The 13,081-nt window shown below is 43.3% G+C and overlaps 1 protein-coding gene across 3 annotated transcripts in view; it reads left to right on the top strand.

Annotated features, from left to right (window-relative positions):
• Nucleotides 1–13,081, top strand: part of RFT1 (RFT1 homolog) — a 416,949-nt gene that overhangs the window by 68,297 nt on the left and 335,571 nt on the right. The window lies entirely within an intron of this gene.

The raw sequence follows: 13,081 nt of genomic DNA, 5'->3' as shown, positions 1-13,081 counted from the left end.
TTGCGTAATGCTGCAATTGATTTCCTTTGAGTAGTTCCATATTGTGCTTCCAAGCCCAATTCATATCTTAGTGCCACAATCGAGGTACTGCTTGGGAGTCGCAATACTTTTTTCCAAAATTGGCCTTCCAATACGGCCCAAATTCGACTGTCAATGTTTCATCCTGCTTCTGCCCCGTATGTAATTACAGGAATTACTTTTCTTTATGTAGAAGGTCCGTAATGGTAGGAGTGTGAATTTGCCGTATTCAAAATGAAGCTTTTGGCCTTGCATAACTAGTATGGACGTACGATTTTTTAACACAGCCTTTCTTCTTGTAGCAATTGTTTTGGTGACATTTGGTGGCTTATGCCACCAAGAAGCTCCAAAACCAAAAAATCATTTAAGTAAAGTGTATTTTTAAGGAGAAGAAAGTCAAAAATATATATCCCCAATAATATGCACATTACCTCTAAACAGGGAGAGTTGCCATGCTTCCCTGTGCAGTTACCCCCACGAACAATTCCACTGCCCAGATAACCTTTTCTGTTGTTCTTGCCCAGCTCACGTTTTACCTGACAACACTTAACTATCGCCGGATTAGCCGTGATCTACTCATCTTCCACCACCATGGTTAACGATGGTGCCCTCAACAATCACCACCTGTACAATTACAATTTGCATGGTATATGTTTCCCCACCACCCTCCCTTACGTGTTGTCCTGGTTTAAGTTTGCGAACAGCAGCTATGCGTTACCGGTCTCGCCGCTCTGTCTGCCCAAGTTCATGGCTGTGGTCCCTCACTGCCCTCTCCTCCACTGGCTCAGCGTGACCTGCACGGTCTTTGCATCCCTCCTGGACCCGCTTTTTTATGCTTGGTCACTCAGACACTTCAACATCAGCACCTCACAGGCGCACTTCCAAACTTGCCAAAACCTTGTCACTTTAGCACTTGTGCAGAGGTAGAATAAACAAGTCCCGGCACATGAAGTGTAATCCTAACGATCGTAAAGCCTGGTCTTGGTGTCATGTCAGCATGATTGCCATTTTGAAGGGGTTACACAGATGTGAGTGACAAATGATACATTGCCTTTCTCTTGATAGACTAGCCTGTATTATAATTATGAACTTCTTATAATACTACATTCAAGTTGGCATCTTTGCCCCCTTTTACCTCCACACTTCACCTCCACACATGGATTAGCCACACAAGACTGCAGATGAGGGGGAAAAAAAGGCATGAAAAATGCAGGGCAAAGCTTGACCTGCAGAGGAAAAATAGAGAGTCTGTGTCCGTCTACTAAACAGATCACTCTGCAGCCTCAAGTCACACAGACAGGTGACAGTAATCCTGATTGGGAGAAAAAAACATTGAACAAGCCACTATTGGATTATATCTGCGTTGAACAACATTAATGAACGCTTTGTGCATTGGGAATTGTATGGCACAGCATTTCCAGTTGTCATGGCAGCCCCAAAGACTGCTTCTTGGAACGCCTTTCTTCTTGTAGCAATTGTTTTGGTGAAATGTGGTGGCTTACGCTACCAAAAAACACCAAATCCAAAAAGATGGAAAGGAATATAAATGGACACACAGGCATTTTAGAGTGCTGGGCACTGACTCAAAATAGCCACAGAGTTTTCTGACCAGCCCAGGGGAACCCACCGATATGTGGGTATCAGAAATATCTGATAAGTGCAGAGGAAGAGTGGGGGACTCTATGGGTACATATACAGATCCCAGTGCCAAGGGTGGCCCAGAGGCAGTGCAGAAGGGAAGCGGGGTGCGCAGGTGCCGAGAGAAACAGATCAGCAGGGGAGAGGAGGGGCAGAGGCAGAAGCGAAGAGGAAGGTCTTGAGGTGCTTCCGGAACCGGAGATGGTTCTCCTCAAGTTTCAGGGTAGCCGGGAGGCTGTTCCAAAGGGAGGCCCCAGCCGAGGACCAAGATCTGCCCCCAGCTTGTTTCTTTGAAAAATGCCCAACCCTGAGGGAATTAGACATAGAAGAGCGAAGGGCTCGAGAAGGGAGGTATTTACAGAGGGATAGTTGAAGGTATTTTGGTCCCAGGCCCCAGAAAGCCTTGTGGAAAATGCAGAGGGTTTTAAATGTAATCCTTGCATCCACTGGGAGCCAATGAAGGGATTTCTGAGCTGGAGAGATACAATTTCGCAGTCCTGTTCTGGATTACTTGTAAAGGGCGGATAGTGGAGGCAGGTAGATTTAGAATGAGGCTGTTACAATAGTCCAACCTGGAGAGAACCAAAGCTTTGGAGACTGTAAGCTTCTGGGGGAAGGTGAGGAAAGGCAGAGTACCACTAAGGTGGTGCAGTACGGAGTTTGACTTTTTAGAGACGTCGGAGATGTATGCAGAGAAGGAAAGTGTGACCCTGAGGTTCTTGGCCTCACAAGTAGGGATAGGAGGAGGGCCAAGAGAGGCCGGCCAGAGAGTGAGGGGAAAGGATGGCAAAGGTGTACCGATGAGGAGGATCTCAGTTTTGTTGGCATTTAGACAAAGATCATTGGCAGCACACCAATTTTGAATGGCGGAAAGGCAATCGGAGATGAGGGAAGGCGTGGAGGTGGCTGAAAGGAAGCCTGAAAATGAGTTGGGTGTCGTCAGCATAGCACTGGAAGTTTGAGCAGAAAATTGAAATGCAGTAGGCGAGAGATGCCAGATACTGGTTGAAAAGCCAGGGTGAGAGGTTAGACCCCTGGGGGACACCACAGGTAGAGAGGGAGATGGTGGATATGAAGGACCCAAGTGTTCCCTGGAAGGGTCGATCGGAGGGGAAAGAGGTCAGCCAGGCCAGAGCCTGATCGTTGATACACAGGTTGTCACGGAGACGGTTGAGCAGGAGGGTATGGTTGACCGTGTCGAAAGCAGAGGAGAGATCAAGAAGGATGAGGACAGAGGGAATGTTAGAGTCAAGATAAGAGAGCAGATCCTCACAGATGTTCAGGAGAGCAGTTTCCGTGCTTCTGGCAGCTCTGAATCCAGACTGGTGGTCGTGGAGAGAGCCAACAGTCAGAAAGAAGGCTAAGCTGGGAGATGGCCAGTTTTTCCAGGAGCTTCCCCAAAAAGGGAGTAATGGAAATTGGGCGGTAGTTAGCCGGACACAAGGGATCAGCTGTGGATTTCTTGAGGAGGGGATGCACAAAGGAGTGCTTGAGAGGGGGAAGGGAAAGATCCAGAGGCAAAATAATGGTTGCAGAAATCAGCAAGAGCCGGAGCAAGGGTATCAATGTGGTCCTTAATAGTTTTGGAGGAACAGGGTTGGACCTGTTTTGATGAGGCTTTGATAGATCAGACTTGTCTAGCAACCTCATCCAAGGAAAAAAGAGGAAAGGTGGAGAAAGAGGGAGGGGGTAGCTGAAGGAAGGACAGCAAGCCGGGCGGGAGAGGGGAGAGGAGGCGAGGTGGAGGAGAGGGTGGACAAGATGTCTTGGGTTTTGGAATGAAAGTGAGAGGCAAGGGCATTGCAAAGAGCCTGGGATGGGGAGGGGGGTGGAGACTGCAGTAGGGTTGGCCAGCTCCTTGCAGATTTTAGAGTTCGGCCGAGTTGTTAGATGCCACAGAGACGCAGGCTTGAATGTGAGCTCTCTTCTTGGAGCGGACAGAGAGACTGTGTTGCCTTTGGAGCAGGCGACAGGCCAGTTTGTCAGAGGATGAGCAGGAGGCCCTCCATTTCCTCTCAGCCACCCAACACTTGCATTTGAGTGTAGATAGGTCTGAGTCGTACCAGGAATTACGCTTGGCTTTGGACTTCAAACGGATCCTCATGACAGGGGCAAGAACATCAAGATCAGAAGAGATAGAGGAGTAGAAGGGACAGGGCTGTGTCAGGGTGTGAGTCAGCCTAGGGAGGGGAGGAGGGGAGAAGGCCACAATTGACACGCGCTTAATGGGGCGGGGCGTTTCGGGGTGTTCCAGGGTGTTCTGCAGGGTAGGAAGGGAAAGAGGTGTTACATGGAATTATAAACCCTGTATTGGTGATCTCGGAAGGGTAGGTTTTGTAGGGTTTGTGACCAGAGTAGGAGGGTTGGTGGAACAAATGCATGTCATTTTCTAGTATTAGTACATTAACAGATAAATCATCCACAACTCGGGCATTCACAGAAGAGGAAGCAACAAGAATTTTAGGCTTGATCAAAGACACAAGCAAAGTTACATCATTGGACAACATTCCAGAACGACTAATTCAAAAATTAGAATGTCTCATCAGGAGAGGGATTTCACAAAAACTCCATGTAGCTACATTGGCACAATACTATAGAGCCAAACGTATTCCAAGAGGTCTGAGAATCTACCTCAAACCAACCCTTTGTAAAGAAAACAAAGAATTTGTCAACAGATGGGAACACATCCTTAACAAGTGTTCATTGGATCTGATTCTGCTCACCCATCAAAATCAGTTCTAACACTACAGCAGGAAATAGAAGAAGTCACAGTACAATTGTCTAAACTCAAAACATAAACAGAACTAAAACAAATTTTGGAAGACACTAACAACAAATTGGATTCATATAAACAGGACATAGAACAACTTAAGATCAGAAAATTCCGCCATGATACCTTGGATTACGCCAGAGATATTGTCTACTGCTGGCAGGAGTTTTATGCAAACAATAGACCAACACCCAGGAGACCAAATAGACTTCAAAACACACCGGATAGCAACACAGATAGCAGCGAAGTACTACGTGGAGAAGTCGATGATAGAGGTCAATCGTCAACAGCATCTACTTCCATTAATAATCCAATTCCAGAACATCTTGAAGATCTGAGTACAGAAGCTACAACCGACACTCAACCACGTCCTTTTTTAGGAAATGCAAAACAAGACGAGGACAGAAGAAAACTACGTCAGAAAAAGAAATAGACAAACACCTTGTCATTAAAATCTCATCCAAACCACTAACAATGCACAAATTGAAGCATTAAACTTGGGAATTTCCTTCATACCAACCAATTCAACTTCTCTTTTTGAAGAGGGAGTCAATTTGTTCAAATTAATAAGGAAGATGGAGCTGAAGGTATTCTTCCATAACATTGAGGATAACCTACAACATAAGGAGACACCAAGATATTTGGAGATGATGAATAAGAGTACCTTCCACCCTCAGGTGAACCATCCACTTATGAATCTGTTCAAACAGAAAACTACGAAGGATTTAAAACGCCTTAAATATGCTCCCTCGAACAAATGTAACATTAGGAAACATCAACTCAAGATCATAAAGCAATTGGCAGAGGACAACATCCTCACTCTCAAACAAGCGGACAAAGGAGGTGCCCTTGTTCTAATGGACACCTCACTCTATGAAAAGGGATACTTGAAACTCTTGGAAGATGCCCGTACCTATAAACCACTCGACAATGACCCAGGATTGGGGATTATTTTAATTATCCAAACAACAGTAGAAAAAGCAGAGACCATGAACTGGATCTCAGAGAAAACAGCAGAATACCTAATCCAGAAACATCCAGTTACCCCAGTTTTTTACGGACTACCAAAAATTCATAAAAATGCCAACGATCCACCCTTCCGTCCAATAGTTGCAGGAACGGACAGTATTTTTCAACCTCTCGCCATCTACCTGGACACTGCTCTTCAACCATTAGTTCAGTCCATCAAAACATATCTCAAGGACACCAACCATTTTTTGAGAATCTTACAATCATTACAACTGCCCAGGAGAATCTACTAGTCTTTACAATGGACGTGAACAGCCTATACACCTCCATCCCGCACTCAGAAGGAATTGAAGCTATGGAATGGTTCCTATTGTCGCACAGAGAAGTCAACATCCAAAAGGTTTTCGCTTTGGAACTGCTCCACATCATTTTGTACAATAACTACTTCAGGTACAATGGACAATATTACCTTCAAACATCTGGTACCTCCATGGGGTCCTCTGTGGCCCCATCCTATGCAAACATTTTCATGCATCAGTATGAGAAAACATATTCACTAGACAACCCCACTTGGAAAAACAAAATTAAGATTTGGTTGAGCTATATCGATGATATATTTGGTATTTGGAAAGGCACGGAGACAGAACTCTTGGATTTTTGGAACTACCTGAACACCTGTAACCCAAGAATAGGGTTCACAATAGAAATTGGTAAACCCTCGGTGAACTTCCTGAATGTCACAGTGAAATATACCGGCACAAATCTTAAAACAAAAATCTTCCGAAAACCTACAGATGTCAATAGCTGCCTACATCATGCGAGTCACCACCCGAAACACTTGAAAGACAATCTACCCTATAGCCAGCTCTTACGGGTTAAAAGGATAACCTCCGAGACCAATACATTACAGGATGAATATGACGTCATGAGAAAAAGATTTCTAGATAGAGGATTTCCTCCAGAAACAATCAACAAAGCTATCACTCGGACTGAAGCTCAGGATAGAAACACTCTCCTACAAGGTCATCAGAAGACGGAAAATAGAATTCTAATACATACGCTTAATTATTCAAGCCAGAGTTTCCAAATAAAAAGAATCATCTACAAAAATTGGGAATTAATCAAATCCGACGAAACTCTTCCAAATTTATTTCCAGATCCACCAATGATGGCGTATAAACGTGGGAAAAATTTCAGCGATCCGCTAATAAGAGCTGAAAAAGTGAAACCAACATCACAGAGGACATTAAGCAAACCAAAAGCTGGCACCTTTGCCTGTTTACACTGTCAACATTGTAACAATCTGATCAAAGGCGACCATATCCGCCATCCACAGACAGGCAAAAAGATCTTTCTAAAGGACTTTGCAACATGTGATACGAAAAATGTCATCTATGCGATACACTGCCCCTGTGGCAAATATTATGTTGGAAAGACAAATAGGAGAGCTAAAGATAGATGGACGGAACACAAATCCTGTATCAGGACAAAAACACTAATTCACCTGTCTTCAGACACTTTCGAGATATGAGACACAATGTTTCCCAAAGGAGATTAGCAATACTGGAAGTCATACGCCCATTCAGCCGGGGAGGTAACTTACCCAAACTGCTAGCACAAAGGGAATTGTTTTAGATAAACAAACTTGATGCAATGACTCCTTTGGGTCTAAATGAAGAATATTACTTAGGACCGTTCCTGTAGACATACATTTTACTAGGAGTCACAAGTGCCATTTCTTAACCCCTGTTCGTTTCCTCTATGTTTTTATGATCGAAATGAAATAGTTGTATTCTAAACCATATGATGGTAGTTAGATACATTTATCGAAATCTAGACAAGATTGTACACCCGGCGGTCATGGGTTAAACAACTAACATTTTATTTTGCTAAAAAATTTGCCTTATATTTCATGACTTTAATGTACATTATGGTGGTTAGATACCCTTTTTAAATCCACACATTTTTTTGAAATCTTAACAAGAATCTACACCAACTGTTATGGGGTAGATAATTATCATCCTATTATGTTATAAAAATGCGGTTTACACTTCATGCCTTTAACATACATAACGCTATTGCTCTGTAGTTACCTCGAATAGTAGAAGCCAATCATAATTGCAAAGATCTCCAGACTTGCACCAAGCTGAGTTAGACCATATTAGCCTCTTCTTCACTGACAGGCGACCTTTCTCTTTCAATATGTTAATTTCTGGCTTTTTTACAATAACATTTTTTTAATAAATCTTCGCCTTAGACTTTACATTTTAAGAGACATTATATTCTAACCTTATTACGCTAAGGTCCTCGTTTTTACAAAAGAACTCATCCATTCGGACAAACAGAAATGACGTCATAATTATGTACGTCACTCGTGGTGGCGCAGGTATTCATTCACTTGTATAAATGTTGACCTTATGGCCTCAGAGTAATTACCATTTTTTCTTATTTATTTATTTTTCTTATTTTTTTCATCACTCCACATTTGTTTACTCACCTTTATCATGATGCCGATCATGCAACCGCGAGTGACGTCATTAATTTTAGCGCTGCACGCGCATGCGCGAGTGACGTCACGCTGACCATGTTTACATATATAAACAGACTCGCGGTAGATGTGGTCGGAAAGCAGCGCTTCCTGATCGCATCTCCGCTACTGGACCAATTTGAATCTCCTAAAATTGGTAAGTTTAAACATGGGCTACCTCTCTATGCCCATCTTCCTAACCTGTTCCTCAGTCTCTAATATGTGCATCCTCCCCTAGGAGACAAGAATCAGCTAATAATAAGCCCGCATTTTGGTACAGATGCCACTTCAGTAATGAAACAACTTGGGAACCCCATTCCCTCACCTGTAATAAAGCTACTTCTTCAGTCCTTTAGAAGAGGGGCGAGTTTCTCCCAGAGTGCTTATATCATGCATATCCATAATGGTCTATGATTAGGCAGTTGCTAAACACCACATCTAATTTAAGTATTATGTTACTGGTTACACAGAGTTTTTAACCGCCATTTTTTCAATACAACCCTACCCAAACTAAAACTTCTTCCTGATACTAATAAGTGTCTGTTACTAAAATTATTTCATAGTTCAGTATCATCAGGCATCCAAGGACACTAGGGACTTGTTGTCTATCTCTTGACTATTCTTGCTGAAAAAAGACTATTTCTCTAAAGATTTACTTGTGTTTTTTTGAAAAAGAAAAAAACTATTTGGATAAAAAAAAAACTTTATTTGAATGAAAAATGTCATAAAAACATTCCTTTTGAACTTAGTATGACACCCGTGTAATTTTCTTTCTATATATGTTCTTTATAGATGCTTGTGAAAGTTATGTTGAAAATGTAAGCCCCTGATGAAGAGAATATGAATCTCGAAATGCGTTGGGCCAATAGAAAAAATCAATTAAAAGGAGAAGACCTTTGTATTCTCAAAAAGAAAAATGATCTATTGAATTTCTTCATGAACTACTGTCAACCCTAAATTTTGAATCATTAGAGATTTCAACGTTATACCAAAACTTTGTTTAACTCATCTAGGCTTTATGCCGTCTAGAAAGTGTGCAGGGGGACGCAGTTTTCCATAAACTGGATTTATTTTTGTTCTCTATTGTATTCCGGCCTAGATACCAAGGCTGAGTCCTTCTCCCCTGCACCTTGAATCCTACTAAACACACCCTATGAATTAGAATATTTGCATAGAATTTCCATTTGAATACTGGTGTGCAAGTGTATTTCTGTGTTTTGGAACAAACGGGAATAACCAGGATTGTGAAATGAACAAGGTGGATTGACCGTAGTTTTCTGTCCTAGTAGATCGGGTGTTCAGAAAAGAATATCCAAATGGACGTGGAGCGGAAGATTGGTAGTATTTGAGTGGAGACAGGGGAAACGGAGAGTCTGGGATATATACTTTTTGGGTGCAACCGGGTTTGGGACTTTAGAGGATTGGTTATGTACGGAGGGGTTGGTGGATCTGGGCAGGAGTTTTAATGGGAGGAAGCGAGGCAGAGGTATTATATCCTATAAAGGTCTTAGGGAGTTCGCCCTCCTCTCCTTCTCCCTGGCTTGTGCCATGCCATGTCTCACCTGGGGTATTTCCCTGAGCCCAACCCCTGGCTCCACTATCCAGGTGATCCTCTCTTGTTCATCCGCTCCTAGGGTTGGAGTCTAGAATGTCAGTCTTTCCCAAGCCACCTGAATAAGGGCTTCCCGAGTTCTGCTTGGGAGAATACGCTCGGGTTTCTCACACCATGTATTTCTCCAATAGATTTTTGTCGATCATGGCTATTGCATTTGTTGAATTTGAACTATTTGTTTTTCGTTATTTTACCAGGTCATTGTAGTCATCACCAGTCTCCCATTATATTCTACTTATCAACCGCTTCCCCATTTCCAAAAACAAAGATTCATTTAAAAGAAACATGTATTTGTAAAAATGTGTGGTAAAGTAGATCTGCAGGCATTTCATGTATGTTACAGGTACAATGCTTTATTCCAGTTACACTTAATTCCTTTAGTTACATGAAAGAAACCCACTGGCACCCACCACCTAGGCTGCATTTCTCCAACTGCCTGGATTGGTATGCCAGCACATTAGCATTATCTCGCTCATACATCAACACTCTCACCTGTCAACATTCTCGTTGACCTCATGCATTCTAGACTATCCTGCATGCATCCATCCAGCGAAGGACTTCACAAAACAATCACAGGGAAAACAATACATTTTTGACACAAAACGCATACAAAAGTTACCATTTATAACAGGGAAGAGAGGACATCGATCCTTTACAATAGAGTGAGAGAATGTGACTTGAAGACCTGATATTGCAGGGGAAGGTGACAACATAACCAGTGACGAGGGCAGGACAGTTGACATAGGAACAGGATGGTGGAAGAAGTAAGGATGGAGGGGTGACAGAAAAGTGCTCTCGGGTTGTCCGTTAAGGGTAGCAAGGGAGAAGAACAGGGTGATGCTAGGAAACAGGTTCTTCAGAAATAAGGAGGGCTTTGAGGTTGGATTTAAATAGTGGTAGAGTGGGAGTAGTACGGAGAGGAAGAGCATTAAAGATTAGGGAAGCAAGAAGCAAGAGAATGGAAATGACAGGGCGAACAGGAGGCTCCAGTGGTGGCAAGGAGGTGAGCCAGGGATGATCGTAATGAGCAAGGAGGAGAGTAGAAAGTGACACGAGCAGACAGGTTGGGTGCAACGAGTCATGGATCATTTTGAAGTTGAGAAGTACTTTATACTTAGCCCTTTGTTTCATAGATAGCCAGCCAATCTGGAATTGGGCAGAGTGGGTAGAGCTAAAGCGAGAAAGGTTGAAAAGTGTGGGGACCTCAAAGTTGAGGACTTTGTCCAGAGGTGAAAAAGCATAGTTGGGATGGCCATAGAGGAGACTGGCACAATAGTCGGATCTAGAAAGGATTAAGGAAGATATTAGCTGTTTATTAGTATTGAAACGTGACAGATTTTTCTTATGTTAAGGAAGTTGAGTCTGGCTGCAGTGGCATATTTGGAGATTAAGAGCGAAAAGATGGGTCGAAAATGATGCCAAAGTTACGAGCGGAAGCAGAGTAAGGATGGTACTCGGGAGAGAAGCAAAGGGGCAGGGGAGAGGAAGAGATGGCCTGTGTGACTGGGAAGTAGATATCTTCATTCTTAGTGGAGTTGAACATAAGCAAGAATATTTGGCGGAGAGGCAGTTTGACAACCGCCTGTCATATGAGGAGTGAAAGGGGCACTTCTGAGTGTCATTGCCGAAGAGTTGATGGGAGAAGCCATAAGAGGAGATCAGGGTGCCAAGAGCTGAAGTATATAGAGTAAAGAGAAGTAGACCAAGGGTAGGCCCTTAAGGAACTCCAACATTAAGGGGTGTGAGCAGGGAGATCGGGCTGTTCCAGGACACCTGAAAGTGTTTGGGGGCAAGATACAAAGCTAACCAATCGAGGGCCTTATCTCTGATGCCAAGGAGAGATAATGTAGAGCGAAGGTCAGAATGGTTGACTGTATCAAACAGCAGCAGAGAGGTCGAGAAGAATAAGAATAGATTAAATGTTTGCTGACAAGTGGAAGAGATTAAGTTTCTGACATTGAGGAGAGCTGTCTCGGTATAATGCAGTGGTCAGAAGCCAGATTGTAGAGTATCCTGGAGGTTGTGAGTATCAAGGAACTCGGTGAGTCAGTTTGAATACTAATTGCTCTAGGATTTTGGAATAGTGTGGTAGAAGAGAGAGCGAGAGTTGGCAGGATAGTTATGATCTAGACCAGGTTCCTTAAGAAGGATGAAATTGGCTGTGTTATAGGATGAGGGAAAAGTGGCATTGTCAAGAGAGGAGTTGAAAAGGGAAGCAAGATGTGGAGCAACACTGGAAGCTATGTGCTTCACAATGTGAGGGGCCATTTGGTCAGTGGGGCACAGGAATGGTTAGCCTTGAGGAGAAGGACAAGAATCTCATCCAGGTTAGTGGGAACAAAGGAAGACATAACCGCATGAGTGGATGGTCCGAGTGGTAGAGAAAAGTAAGCAGGAGGAGGGTGTAGAAGGTAAGTAGCAAGGATATTGTGAATAGTAGAAATCTTAGAAGACGAGTAGAAAGCAAGATCATTTGCAGAAAGAGGAGATGGTGTTGTGTTTAGGAGGTGAGAGGATTGAGTTGAGAGATATAGCAGTCACGTTTGGTAGAGTAGAGGAGTAGTTTTGAAGAGCTCTGAGATAGAGTTGGAACTCAGAGGAGTGTGTTGATCTTTTGAAAACAACAATGTGGAAAATGGTTTGAACTTGGCAGAGTGTGGATGAGAAGTGTAATCCAGGGCCATGGAGAGGAGGATTTAGAAGTGGGTGCAGTAAGAGAGCAGTGAGAGAAGAAGGGATCTTAAGGAGCAGTGTTAAAGTTAATGAAGGCTTCTTCAGTGGATGGAAAGGGGAGTACAGTGTTAGGAGGAGAGTGGTGTCATTCCGACAAATAGTCAGGGAGTTTGGAGTAGGGAAACTTGCACTTAGAAATAGTTATAGATGTTGAGAGTGAGGAAGAAGCAGGAGTGTAGATTGAAGCAAAGACGAAAGAGTGATCAGACGGAGAAGGAGTGGAGTAGACATTGGCGGCAGAGAGATGAGAGAAGATGAGAATAAGGTTCAGGGAGTTTACATTTGAATGGATGAGCATAGCGTGGACAGAAGAGAGTGAGAGGTTAACAGAAGAATTAGTCTGTTGATGGAGCATCATAGAGGGAGGGGATGTTGAAGTCCCCAATGACAATGAGGTGGTGATCGGGAGGGAGAGCATCAATATTTTGGGAAATGGTGTCAAAGAATTGACCACCAGACCAGTAGAGAGAGATGATATGTATGCCATGGGGGCAGTGATTGTGGACATGGTGTATTCGAAAGAAAGGAGAATTAATGGGAGACTGGGGAGTATGCGAGATAGGAAGTTTGGAGAATAAAAACAATCCTACACCCCCACTCCTGCCAGTGGGGTGGGCAAAGTGACTGAAGGTGTAGACCGAGTCGTGAAGGACTGCAAGGGTTGCAGAGCCAGATGGTGAGATCCAGATTTCAGTAAGGGTAATGAAGTCAAGAGAAGGATAATGAGAGAGGAAGAAGTCGGAGGTAAAGGAGGTTTTCTTGTGGTCAGAGTTTGCATTCCAAAGAGCATTAGAAATAGTGAGATGTAGAAGCA

Source organism: Ambystoma mexicanum, chromosome 2p, assembly GCF_040938575.1.
Source record: "Ambystoma mexicanum isolate Mex_15411 chromosome 2p, UKY_AmexF1_1, whole genome shotgun sequence".
Lineage (NCBI taxonomy): Eukaryota > Metazoa > Chordata > Amphibia > Caudata > Ambystomatidae > Ambystoma > Ambystoma mexicanum.
The sequence above is the reverse complement of the archived record's forward strand: the minus strand, read 5'-3'. Positions and strand labels throughout refer to the sequence as shown.